This window comes from Mesoplodon bidens (assembly GCF_964165515.1).
Source record: "Mesoplodon bidens genome assembly, chromosome: 14".
In the NCBI taxonomy this organism is placed as follows: Eukaryota; Metazoa; Chordata; class Mammalia; order Artiodactyla; family Ziphiidae; genus Mesoplodon; species Mesoplodon bidens.
Genome location: NC_138170.1, coordinates 60667350 through 60680086, shown reverse-complemented (window position 1 = coordinate 60680086; position 12737 = coordinate 60667350).

Here is a 12737-nt window from a genome sequence, read left to right as displayed (position 1 = left end):
CAGAAATCATGCCTCATTCTACTTCATTTCCCTTATACTTTTCAGAGTAGGTAGATGCACAGTGAATGTTTACTCAGTTGTTGGAACAGAAGACACTAGATTATAACAAAAGGCAACCTTTCCTTAGAAATTATAAAATTCTAATAAGAGCTCTAATATTTGCCATACTAGTCAGGTGTCTTTCTTTAAGGCTAAACAGACACTCAGGAGTCCTGAGTATGGCATAACTCTTAGAGATTAAAACTGCTTTCCATTGAAGGAAATTACAGTCGGCCCTCCATATCTGCAGGGTCTGCAACTGTGGATTCAAAAAACTGCAGATCAAAAATACTTTTTTTTAATTCCAGAAAGTTACAAAAAGCAAAACCTGAACTTGCTGCACAATGGTAATTATTTACATAGCATTTACATTGTATTCAAAACTATTTGCATAGCATTTGCACTGTATTAGTATTATAAGTAATCTAGAGATGATTTAAAGTATAAAGTATAAAGGAGGATGTGCATAGGTTATATGCAAATACTATGCCACCTTATATAAAGGACTTGAGCATCTCAGATTTTGATATCTGTGGGGGGTCCCGGAACCAATTCCCAGGGATACTGAGGGATGAATGTATTTAGCTTTTCCCTTTCCAAGTCTTTCTATTCTTTTATAAAATGAAATTGTATAAAATCTCCAAAAATAAGATTGAAAAATGAGAATCTGTATGCTTCCTATAGCTGAACTCACAGGGGTTTTCCTTCAGATAACTTCTCAGTTTCTTTCATATTTTGTCCTTTAACATACTCATTCACTCAACAAATATCTACTAAGGATACTATATGAAATGAGTTATGTGCAACATTTTTTTCTTTTTTTTTTTTTTTTTGCGGTACACGGGCCTCTCACTGTTGTGGCCTCTCCCGTTGCGGAGCACAGGCTCCGGACGCACAGGCTCAGCGGCCATGGCTCAAGGGCCCAGCCGCTCCGCGGCATGTGGGATCTTCCTGGATCGGGGCATGAACCCGTGTCCCCTGCATCAGCAGGCGGACTCTCAACCACTGTGCCACCAGGGAAGCCCTAAAGATATTTTTTTAATTGCCATTATTTTTAAGATCCCTGAATATTCCCCTAAGCAGCTGTTACCTCCCTATACGTTCCTTAAGTGTGAGAAGAAAAAGAAAACACTATGCATCTAAAATGACAGCTTTCTCTCTCTTCCCTCATTTTATCTTTTGCCTTATATCTAATTGCCAGTTAGAGTTCTCTGACTATGTATCTCATAAGCCCCTAACTTTTAATTTCTGACTAATAAATCTCATTATTCTCTAGGACAAAGAATTTATTCAACACTTTTTTATGAGGCGTCTAGTTGGTTCCAGACAGTGTGTTAGTTGCTGAGGATGTACTGATTTAAAATAAATGAATACAGAAATAAATGAACAAACATGCAAACCCCTCCTCAAACTTAGAACCTAGTGAGGGAAACAGACATCAATCAAATAATCATAAAAACAAATGTAATGTTACAACTTTCACATAAGATACATGGTATCATGCAAGGATAACAGGAGAACCCACCTGTTTGGTGAGCTCAGGGGAATCTTCCCTAATGTATATCTTTTGTGCTTACAGTGGAAGGATGCATGGGAACAAACTAGGCAAAGGAAGTGGGGTGAAGTGGAGCTTGGTGGGGATGAAGATCAGAATTAGCAGAAGAAATGGAACATCATAAGAAGTGTTTTCAAGATTCTCAATAGGACCAGTAGGGTTAGTGCAGTGAGTACAGAGGCATGATTCCAGATGAGCCTGAAGAAGTAAGTAGGGGACAGCCATACAGAATATTGTAGGTCATGACAAAAATATCTGGTTTTATCTAAACACAATGCGAAACTATTGGGAAGTTTCCACCAAGATTTGGGAATGATTTGATGTGATCACATTTGTTTTTTGAAAAGATAGCTGTGGTTGCATTATTTAGGAGGCAAGAGAGCTTTGAGGGAATCTAGAGCTAATGACAGATTGGACTAGGGTAGTAGCTATGAAGATGGGAGTGGATAAAGTGGAAAGATATGTAGAAGGAAATATGCAAAAGAGACTGCTGATAAGAGCTAAGGGAGAGAAAGGTGTCAAAGAGGGCTAAAGATTCTGCTTTGTAAAAGTAGATGGATGGGAGGGGTGGAGTCAAGATGGGCATACTAGGAGGATGGGGATTTCGCATCTCCACACAACTAGGGCACCAACGAGGCACCGGTGGGGGACCACGGACACCTAAGGGGATGGGAGGAACCCCCAACTAGCAGGTAGGATGTGGGGCTGGGTGGGGTGACGGTGGGGGAGAAGTGGAGGCGGGATGGGACTGGTGCCCCTGAGGGGTGGCTGGGGGAGGGGAAGGGATCCCACGCCCAAAGTGGGAAATTGGAGAACCACTGGGAGGGCAGAGGATCAAAAGGGAGCATGGCCAACTTTCTCCTGCCCACTTGTACCCTCAGGAACCTGTTGAGATCCCAGGCCTGATCCTCTGCCTACCTAGGCCCCCTGAAGCCATACGGGTCCTGAAGAAGTGGGAGGGAGGGAAGGGGGAGCAAAAGTAAAGATGGGACCTATGGGACCGGCACCCCTGAGGGGTGGCTGGGGGAGGGGAGTTCCTACACCCAGAGGGACCCACCCATGGTTAGGGATCCAGCGGTGACAGGGGAGACCCTGGGGGAGACCCTGGGAAGGGACCCGAAGGAACAGAAGGGAAAATGGCCAGTGTTTTCCCTGTCCACTTAGGTACCAGGGAGACTACTGGGCTCCTGGGTCTAATCCTCTGCCCTCGGAAACTCCCTCCTGCCATACAAGCCCAAGCCCCGCCCCTACACCCCCACCCAGGGCCCCACCTCTACACTCGGAGACCCCTTCCAATGCGCTGGGCTTAAAGCCCATCCACACACCCTCACTCAGGGCCCTACTTCCAAACTTCAGAACCACACACTACAGACACCCTCCTTTCCACCTGCTGCCTATCCCCTTCCCCGCAGGTCCTAAGCAGAGGCCCCGCCCCACACTTGAACATTGACCTGCCTAGGCCCTGCCCTCAGGGCCTTTTCCGGCTACATGGGTGCTAAGCCTAGGCCCCGCCCCATGCTCAAACATCACCCACCCACCTGCTTAGCTCCCACCCCACCCAACCCCCCCCAGCCTAAGTGCCACCCCCTTCCTAAACTCCACCCCCATAGCCAAGGCTTTCTGTTTTTTTTTTTCCTCTTTTCTTTTTTCCTCTTTTAGACTGGGGTTCTGTTTTACCTTGTTGATTCATTGTTGCTGATTCTTTTATATTTTTGTTTTTCCTAATAAATCTCTTAATTTTTCTAATTTTGTTTTATTCTTTATACTTCATCAGTGATCTCTCCTTCTGGCTTGTTCCCTCCCCACCCCCCTTTTCTTTTCCTTTTTCTGTCTTGCTTTTATTCTAGCTGGTTGCAGTTGTTTCAATTATAGTTTTATTTTTCCTAATATATTTTTTACCTTTCTAATTTTATTTTGTTTATTCTTTGATATTGTATTGCTCCTTTTTTTCTTTCTTTCTTCCCTCTTTTTTTTTTTTTTTTTTTAACCGTGCCATGAAACTTGCAGGATCTGGGTTTCCAGGCCAGAGGTCAGGCCCAAGCTCCTACGGTGGGAGCTCCGAGTCCAAACAACTGGACTAACAGAAACCTCAAACCCCAGGGAATATCAAATGGAGTAAGGCCTGCTGGAGGTCCTCATCTCAGCACGAAAACCAGGCTCTATCCAACTGCCTGCAAAGTCCAGTGCTGGACGTCTCAGGTCAAACAACCACTAAGACAGGAATACACCACCAACAATCAAAAAATAAAATGAAACCACAGAAACATTCCTTACAGATGAAGGAGCAAGATAAAAACCTAGAAGACCAAATAAATGAAGAAGAATAGGCAACATACTTGAAAAAGAATTCAGAGTAATGATAGTAAAGATGATCCAAAACCTCAGAAACAGAATGGGGAAAATACAAGAAACATTTAACAAGGATCTAAAAGAACTAAAGAGCAAACAAATAGTGATGAACAAAACAATGACTGAAATTAAAATACTCTAGAAGAAATCAATAACAGAATAACTGAGGCAGAAGAATGGATGAGTGAGCTGGAACGTAAAATGGTGGAAATAACTGCCAGGGAGCAGAACTAAGAAAAAGAATGAAAAGAATTGAGGAGAGTCTCACAGACCTCTGGGACAATATTAAATGCACCAACATCAGAATTACAGGGGTCCCAGAAGAAGAAGAGAAAAAGAAAGAGTCTGAGAAAATATTTGAAGAGATTATAGGCAAAAACTTGCCTAACATGGGAAAGGAAATGGTCAATCAAGTCCAGGAAGCACAGAGAGTACCATACAGGATAAACCCAAGAAGAAACACACAAGACACATATTAATCAAACTATCCAAAATTAAATACAAAGAAAAAAATATTAAAAGCAGCAAGGGAAAAGCAGCAAAAAACATACAAGAGACTCCCCATAATGTTAACAGCTGACTTTCAACAGAAACACTGCAAACCAGAAAGGAGTGGCGGGACATATTTAAAGTGATGAAATGGAAAAACCTACAACCAAAATGACTCTACCCAGCAAGGATATCATTAAGATTCTATGGAGAAACTAAAACCTTTACAAACAAGCAAAACCTAAGAGAATACAGCACCACAAAACCAGCTTTACAACAAATGCTAAAGGAACTTCTCCAGTCAGGAAACACAAGAGAAGGAAAACACCTACAATAACAAACACAACACAATTAAGAAAATGGTAATAGGAACATACATATTGCTAATTACCTTAAATGTAAGTGGATTAAATGCTCCAACCAAAGGACACAGACTGGCTGAATGCATACAAGAACAAGACCCGTACATATGCTGTCTACAACACACCCACTTCAGACATAGAGATACATACAGACTGAAAGTGAGGGGATGGAGAAAAATATTCCATGCAAATGGAAATGAAAAGAATGCTGGAGTAGCAATTCTCATATCAGACAAAAGAGACTTTAAAATAAAGACAATTACAAGAGACAAAGAAGGACACTACATAATGATCAAGGGATCAATCCAAGAAGAAGATATAACAATTGTAAATATTTATGCATCCAACATAGGAGCACCTCAATACATAAGGCAAATGTTAACAGCCATATAAGGGGAAATTGACAGTAACACAATCACAGTAGGGGATTTTAACACCTCAGTTTCACCAATGGACAGATCATCCAAAATGAAAACAAATAAGGAAATACAAGCTTTAAATGACACATTAAACAAGATGGACTTAATTGATATTTGTAGGATATTCCATCCAAAAATACCAGAATACACTTTCTTCTCAAGTGCTCATAGAACACTCTCCAGAATAGACCATAACTTGGGACACAAATCAAGCCTTTGTAAATTTAAGAAAATTTAAATTGTATCAAGTATCTTTTCTGACCACAATGTTATGATACTAGATATCAATTACAGGACAAAATCTGTAAAAAATACAAACACATGGAGGCTAAACAATATGCTACTAAAAAACCAAGAGATCACTGAAGAAATCAAAGAGGAAATCAAAAAACACCTAGAAACAAATGACAATGAAAACACGACGACCCAAAACCTATGGGATGCAGCAAAAGCAGTTCTAAGAGGGAAGTTTATAGTAATACAATCCTACATCAAGAAACAAGAAACATCGCAAATAAACAACCTAACCTTACACCTAAAGCACTTAGAGAAAGAGGAACAAAAAAACCCCAAAGTTAGCAGAAGGAAAGAAATCATAAAGATCAGATCAGAAATACTTGAAAAAGAAATGAAGGAAACGATAGCAAAGATCAATAAAACTAAAAACTGGTTCTTTGATAAACCATTAGCCAGACTCATCAAGAAGAAAAGAGAGAAGACTGAGGCCAACAGAATGAGAAATGAAAAAGGAGAAGTAACAACTGACACTGAAGAAATACAAAGGATCATGAGATTACTACAAGCAACTGTATGCCAATAAAATGGACAACCTGGAAGAAATGGACAAATTCTTAGAAAAGCACAACCTCTTGAGACTGAACCAGGAAGAAATAAAAAATATGAACAGACCAATCACAAGTAATTAAATTGAAACTGTGATTAAAAATCTTCCAACAAACAAAAGCCCAGGACCAGATGGCTCCACAGGTGAATTCTATCAAACATTTAGAGAAGAGCTAACACCTATCCTTCTCAAACTCTTCCAAAATATAGCAGAGGGAGGAACACTCCCAAGCTCATTCTATGACGCCACCATCACACTGATACCAAAACGAGACAAAGATGTCATAAAGAAAGAGAACTACAGGCCAATATCTCTGATGAACATAGATGCAAAAATCCTCAGCAAAATACTAGCAAACAGAATCCAACAGCACATTAAAAGGATCATACACCATGATCAAGTGAGGTTTATCCCAGGAATGCAAAGATTCTTCAATATATGCAATCAATCAATGTGATACACCATATTAATAAATTGAAGGTTAAAAATCATACAATAATCTCAAGAGATGCAGAAAAAGCTTTTGACAAGATTCAACACACATTTATGATAAAAACTCTCCAGAAAGTCAGCATTGAGGGAAACTACCTCAACATAATAAAGGCCATACATGACAAACCCACAGCCAACATCATTCTCAATGGTGAAAAACTGAAACCATTTCCACTAAGATCAGGAACAAGACAAGGTTGCCCACTCTCACCACTATAATTCAACATAGTTTTGGAAGTTTTAGCCACAGAAATCAGAAAAGAAAAAGAGATAAAAGGAATCCAAATCACAAAAGAAGAAGTAAAACTGTCACTGTTTGCAGATGACATGATACTATACATAGAGAATCCTAAAGACTCTACCAGAAAACTACTAGAGCTAATCAATGAATCTGGTAGAGTAGCAAGATATAAAATTAATGCACAGAAATCTCTTGCATCCTATACACTAATGATTAAAAATCTGTAAGAGAAATTAAGGAAACATTCCCATTTACCACTGCAACAAAAAGAATAAAATATCTAGGAATAAACCTACATAAGGAGACAAAAGATCTGTATGCAGAAAACTACAAGACACTGATGAAAGAAATTAAAGGTGATACAAACAGATGGAGAGATATACCATGTTCTGGGAATGGAAGAATCAACATTGCGAAAATGACTATACTACCCAAAGCAATTTACAGACTCAATGAAATCCCTGTCAAACTACCAATGGCATTTTTCACAGAACTAGAAGAAAAAATGTCACAATTTGTATGGAAACACAAAAGACCCTGAATAGCCAAAGAAATCTTGAGAAAGAAACATGGAGCTGGAGGAATCAGGCTCCCTGACTTCAGACTATACTACAAAGCTACAGTAATCAAGACAGTATGGTACTAACACAAAAACAGAAATATAGATCAATGGAACAGGAGAGAAAGCCCAGAGATAAACCCACGCAAATATGGTCACCTTACCTTTGATAAAGGAGGCAAGAATATACGATGGAGAAAAGACAGCCTCTTCAATAAGTGGCGCTGGGAAAACTGTAAACATTTTACAGCTACATGTAAAAGAATGAAGTTAGAATACTTCCTAACACCATACACAAAAATAAAGTCAAAATGAATTAAAGACCTAAATGTAAGGCCAGACACTATAAAACTCTTAGAGGAAAACATAGGCAGAACACTCTATGACATAAGTCACAGCAAGATCCTTTTTGACCCACCTCCTAGAGAAATGGAAAGAAAAACAAAAATAAACAAATGGGACCTAATGAAACTTAAAAGCTTATGCACAGCAAAGTAAACCATAAACAAGATGAAAAGACAACCCTCAGAATGCGAGAAAATACTTGGAAACGAAGCAACTGATAAAGGATTAATCTCCAAAATATACAAGCAGCTCCTGCAACTCAATATCAAAAAGACAAACAACCCAATCCAAAAATGGGCAGAAGACCTAAATAGACATTTCTCCAAATAAGATATACAGATTGCCAACAAACACATGAAAAGATGCTCAACATCACTAATCATTAGAGATATGCAAATCAAAACTACAATGAGGTACAGAGTGAAGTAAGTCAGAAAAGAGAAAAATAAATATTGTATGTTAATGCATGTATGTGGAACCTAGAAAAATTGTACAGATGAACCGGTTTGCAGGGCAGAAGTTGAGACACAGTAGTAGAGAACAAATGTATGGACACCAAGGGGGGAAAGCCACAGTGGGGTGGGGATGGTGGTGTGCTGAATTGGGCTACTGGGATTGACAGGTATACACTGATGTGTATAAAATTGATGACTAATAAGAACCTGCTGTATAAAAAAATAAATAAAATAAAAGTCAAAATTAAAAAAAAAAAACTACACTGAGGTATCACCTCACACCAGTCAGAATGGCCATCATCAAAAAATCTATAAACAATAAATGCTGGAGAGGGTGTGGAGAAAAGGGAACCCTCCTGCACTGTTGGTGGGAATGTAAACTGGTACAGCCACTATGGAGAACAGTATGGAGGTTCCTTACAAAACTAAACATAGAACTACCATATCATCCAGCAGTCCCACTACTGGGCATATACCCTGAGAAAACCATAATTCAAAAAGAGTCATGTACCACCAGGTTCATTGCAGCACTCTTTATAATAGCCAGGACATGGAAGCATCCTAAGTGTCCATCGACAGATGAATGGATAAAGAAGATGTGGCACATATATACAGTGGAATATTTCTGAGCCATAAAAAGAAACGAAATTGAATTATTTGCAGGGAGGTGGATGGACCTAGAGTATGTCATACAGAGTGAAGTAAGTCAGAAAGAGAAATACAAATACCATATGCTAACACATATACATGGAATCTAAAAAAAAAAAAATGGTTCTGACGAACCCAGGGGCAGGACAGGAATAAAGACACAGACGTAGAGAATGGACTTGAGGACACAGGGAGGGGGAAGCATAAGCTGGGACGAAGTGAGAGAGTGGCATGGACATATATACACTACCAAATATAAAAAAGATAGCTAGTGGGAAGCAGCTGCATAGCACAGGGAGATCAGCTTGGTCCTTTGCTACCACCTAGAGGGGTGGGATAGGGAGGTTGGGAGGGAGATGCAAGAGGGAGGGGATATGTGGATATACATATGCATATAGCTGATTCACCTTATTATAGAGCAGAAACTAACATAACACTGTAAAGCAATTATACTCCAATAAAGATGTTAAAAAAAGAGAAAAACGTAGATGATGTCAACAGTGAGATAACCACTGCACACCTACTAGAATGGATAAAATTCAATACATGGCAACACCAAAAGCTAGAAAGAATGTGGAGCAACAGCAACTCTCATTTACTGCTGATAGGAATGCAAATGACACAGCCACTTTGGCAGACAGTTTAACAGTTTCTTACAAAGCTAAACCTAGTCTTAACATTAGATCTAGCAACTGTGTTCCTAGGTATTTATCCAAATGAGTTGAACAATTATGTCCACATAAAAACCTGCACACTAATATTCATAATTTTATAAGCATTATTTATAATTACCAAAACTAGAAGCAACCAAGATGTCCTTCAATAGGTGAATGGCTAAACAAACTGTGGTACTTCCATACAACAGAATATTATTTTAACAATAAAAAGAAATGATCTATCAAGCTACAAAAAAGACATGGGGGAACCTTAAATGCATATTGCTGAGTGAAAGAAGCCAATCCAAAAAAGCAACATACTTTTTATATCTTTCATCCCCATTATATGACATTCTGGAAAAGGTTAAGACTATGGAGACAGTAAAAAGATTAAATCAGTGGTTGTGGGAGGTGGGAAGGAGGAGATGGGATGGAGGGATACATAAGCAGAGCACAGGGAATTTTCAGGGCAGTGTAAGTATTCTGTATGATACCGCAACGGCGGATACATGGTATCATACATTTAGCAAAACCCATGGATTTATACAATACAAAGAGTCAACCCTAATGTAAACTATGAAATTTAGTTAATAATAATATATCGATATTAGTTCATCAGCTGTAACAAATGCAACACATCACTGCGATATATTAGTAACAGGATAAGCTGAGGGCAGGAGGAAAGGGAATATATGGGAACTCTCTGTATTTTTCTGTTCAGTTTTTCCTTAAATCAAACACTGCTCTAAGAAATAAAGTCTACTAATTTTTTTAAAACTTCAAATACATTTTTAAAAAGGAAATGGGCAATAATGATATTTATTTAAACACGAATGACTGGAAAAGAGTGAGGTTTGGGAAAAGATTCTTTTGGTTTTAGATATGTAGAGTTTAAAGTACCTGTGGAATACCTAAAGGATATGTCAAGGAATAGATGAATACACAGGTCTTTAGTTCAGAGGAGAAGTCTAACCTGGAGATACAAATGTTAGTCATTTGCAAAATAGGCAGTAATTTATGTTAAAAGCAACAGTGGACTCTCCCAGATGAGATTATACTAAAGCACTGGATGCTTCAGCTTCTGTCCATGCTTTGGCGCTGGCTACTAAAAACATTCAGACAAGAAAGGAAATAAATGAGAATGGTTGCGTTTTGTATTAGGGTTTTTTGTTTGCTTGCTTGCTTGCTTGCTTTGTTTCTTGTTTGATTTTGTAATACGTGGATGCTGGAAAATTTTGGAAGTAAGGGTCTCAGAGAACTGGCCAAAAAGTAAAGAGCAGATGATAATGGGGACCAGAAATGTCTTTCTTGGGTTAAGTAAAAGTCATAGAGGAGAGAGAAACATGGTGGTAATGGCCAGTAAGAGAAATAGTTGCCCTCTCTTCTGATAAAATTAAATAGAATGTTGGTGATTTGTTTAAAACCACCAAGCAGTGACTACTGTGTTATCTGTGAATTCTTAGAATGAAAAAAAAAAGTTGAGAGTTCTATAAGCCAGTGGGGAGTTAGACTCAGTGATAGTAGAAAGGAGAGCAAGAAGGTTAACTGGTATAGATTTCAGTGGATATACCTACGCTAAGATTTATTACATATATGAAGGCTAGCCCTGAAATAGTTGTGCTATATGTTCCTTTGAGGATGTATTCAGTTGGACTTCTGAGGGGAACAGAAGTCAGTGCACATAAAGGGATCTTTGGAAATTTGGGAAGATGGGCAGCCTGGAAACATAAACAAGTTGTACCTCCTAGTTTGACATACCAGCTTAAGAGGGCTTACATAATCACTTCAAGGTGAGGTGAGTTAAGCTTAAAGTCTCTGATTTCCAGGAATTCTCAAGTATCTAGATGCAGACTATAGCACTTATATCTCATATCTAAGTTTTTAATATGAGAATAAAATATTAATATAACTCCTGGTAAGAGTATGCCTAGTATTTCACATATTCCTAGGTATACTAATAAAGGGACTATGACACTCCAGGACAGCCCATAAAATAAATTATCTGGGCAAAAAAATTATATATATATAATCATTGAGACAGCCACCTCTGGTAATAGCATACTAAGTAATTCAAACCAACTTTCCCACTTGGAATAGTTGAAAAAAATACACATCAGAGAGGTAATGAAATAGTGAACCATGAGGACTTGACATGGGAGAGTACAGATACCCAGGAAAGTGAATCCAGCTTTTAAAGCTCCTTTTCTTTGGTAACACTTGTCAACTTCAGAGAACATGGCTGAGAAGGTGAGAAGTGTTTAGATCATCCTTGGGGGCTAAAGGGATAGAGATCAGAAACTGTACCTACTAATGGAAGCCCTGGTCATTCTTCCTTCCTTTGGATTGGAACCACAAAAGGGTTACAACTAGGAGTAAGAGTGAACTAGAAGGAGAAAGTAGACAGGTCTTCACAGGGACTACAGCTCAGTTTCAAATCATTTTAATCTCTAACGTTGGATTAAAATGTTCCTAAATTGGCAGTACCCTCAGGTATTCAGCAGCAGCAAACTATAAATCCTCTCTGGAAGGAGATAACATTATCTTAGGTCACACATTATTTCTACAAACAATTTTTCAAATATAATGTCTAGTATATAATCATATAATGACAAGCCATCTGAGGATGAAGAGATAGGACACCATGAACAAAAACAACAGAAAAAATAGACAACAGAAAAAGACCCACAAGAGCTCAATATACTCAAATCATCATAGACAGACTTCTAAAAAACTACACTTACTGTGTTCAAGAAATAAAAGACTAGATTTATAATTTTAGTGTCAACTTTAACACTACTGAAAGAGCACCAAATGTAAATTTTAGAACTGAAAAATAAAATAACCAAAATAAGGAATCAATGGATGGGTTTAATAGCCAGATTAAACATAGCCAGATTAAGCTGAAGAGATCATTGGTTAACTAGAACATAGATCAGGAAAAAAAATACTTCAAAGGAAATATAAAGAGAGCAGAGCACTTAAACAATACAAAATAGACACATATCATATAATTATAAGGTCTAATGTACATGTATTTGGAGTGGCAGAGAAGAGAGGGTGGGACAGAAGAAGTAGTGAAGAGATTATAGCTGAAATTTTTCCAAAAATAATGAAAACCATAAAGTCACAGAATCAAGAAACACTGAGAACTTCAAGCAAGGTAAAAAAATAAAATAATAAAATAAAAGTAAATATAGACAATCTTATCAAAATTACTGAATACCAAAAAGTAAATCTTAAAAACAGCTCAAAAGAGATGAAAGAACAAGAAAGAGAGACAGAGA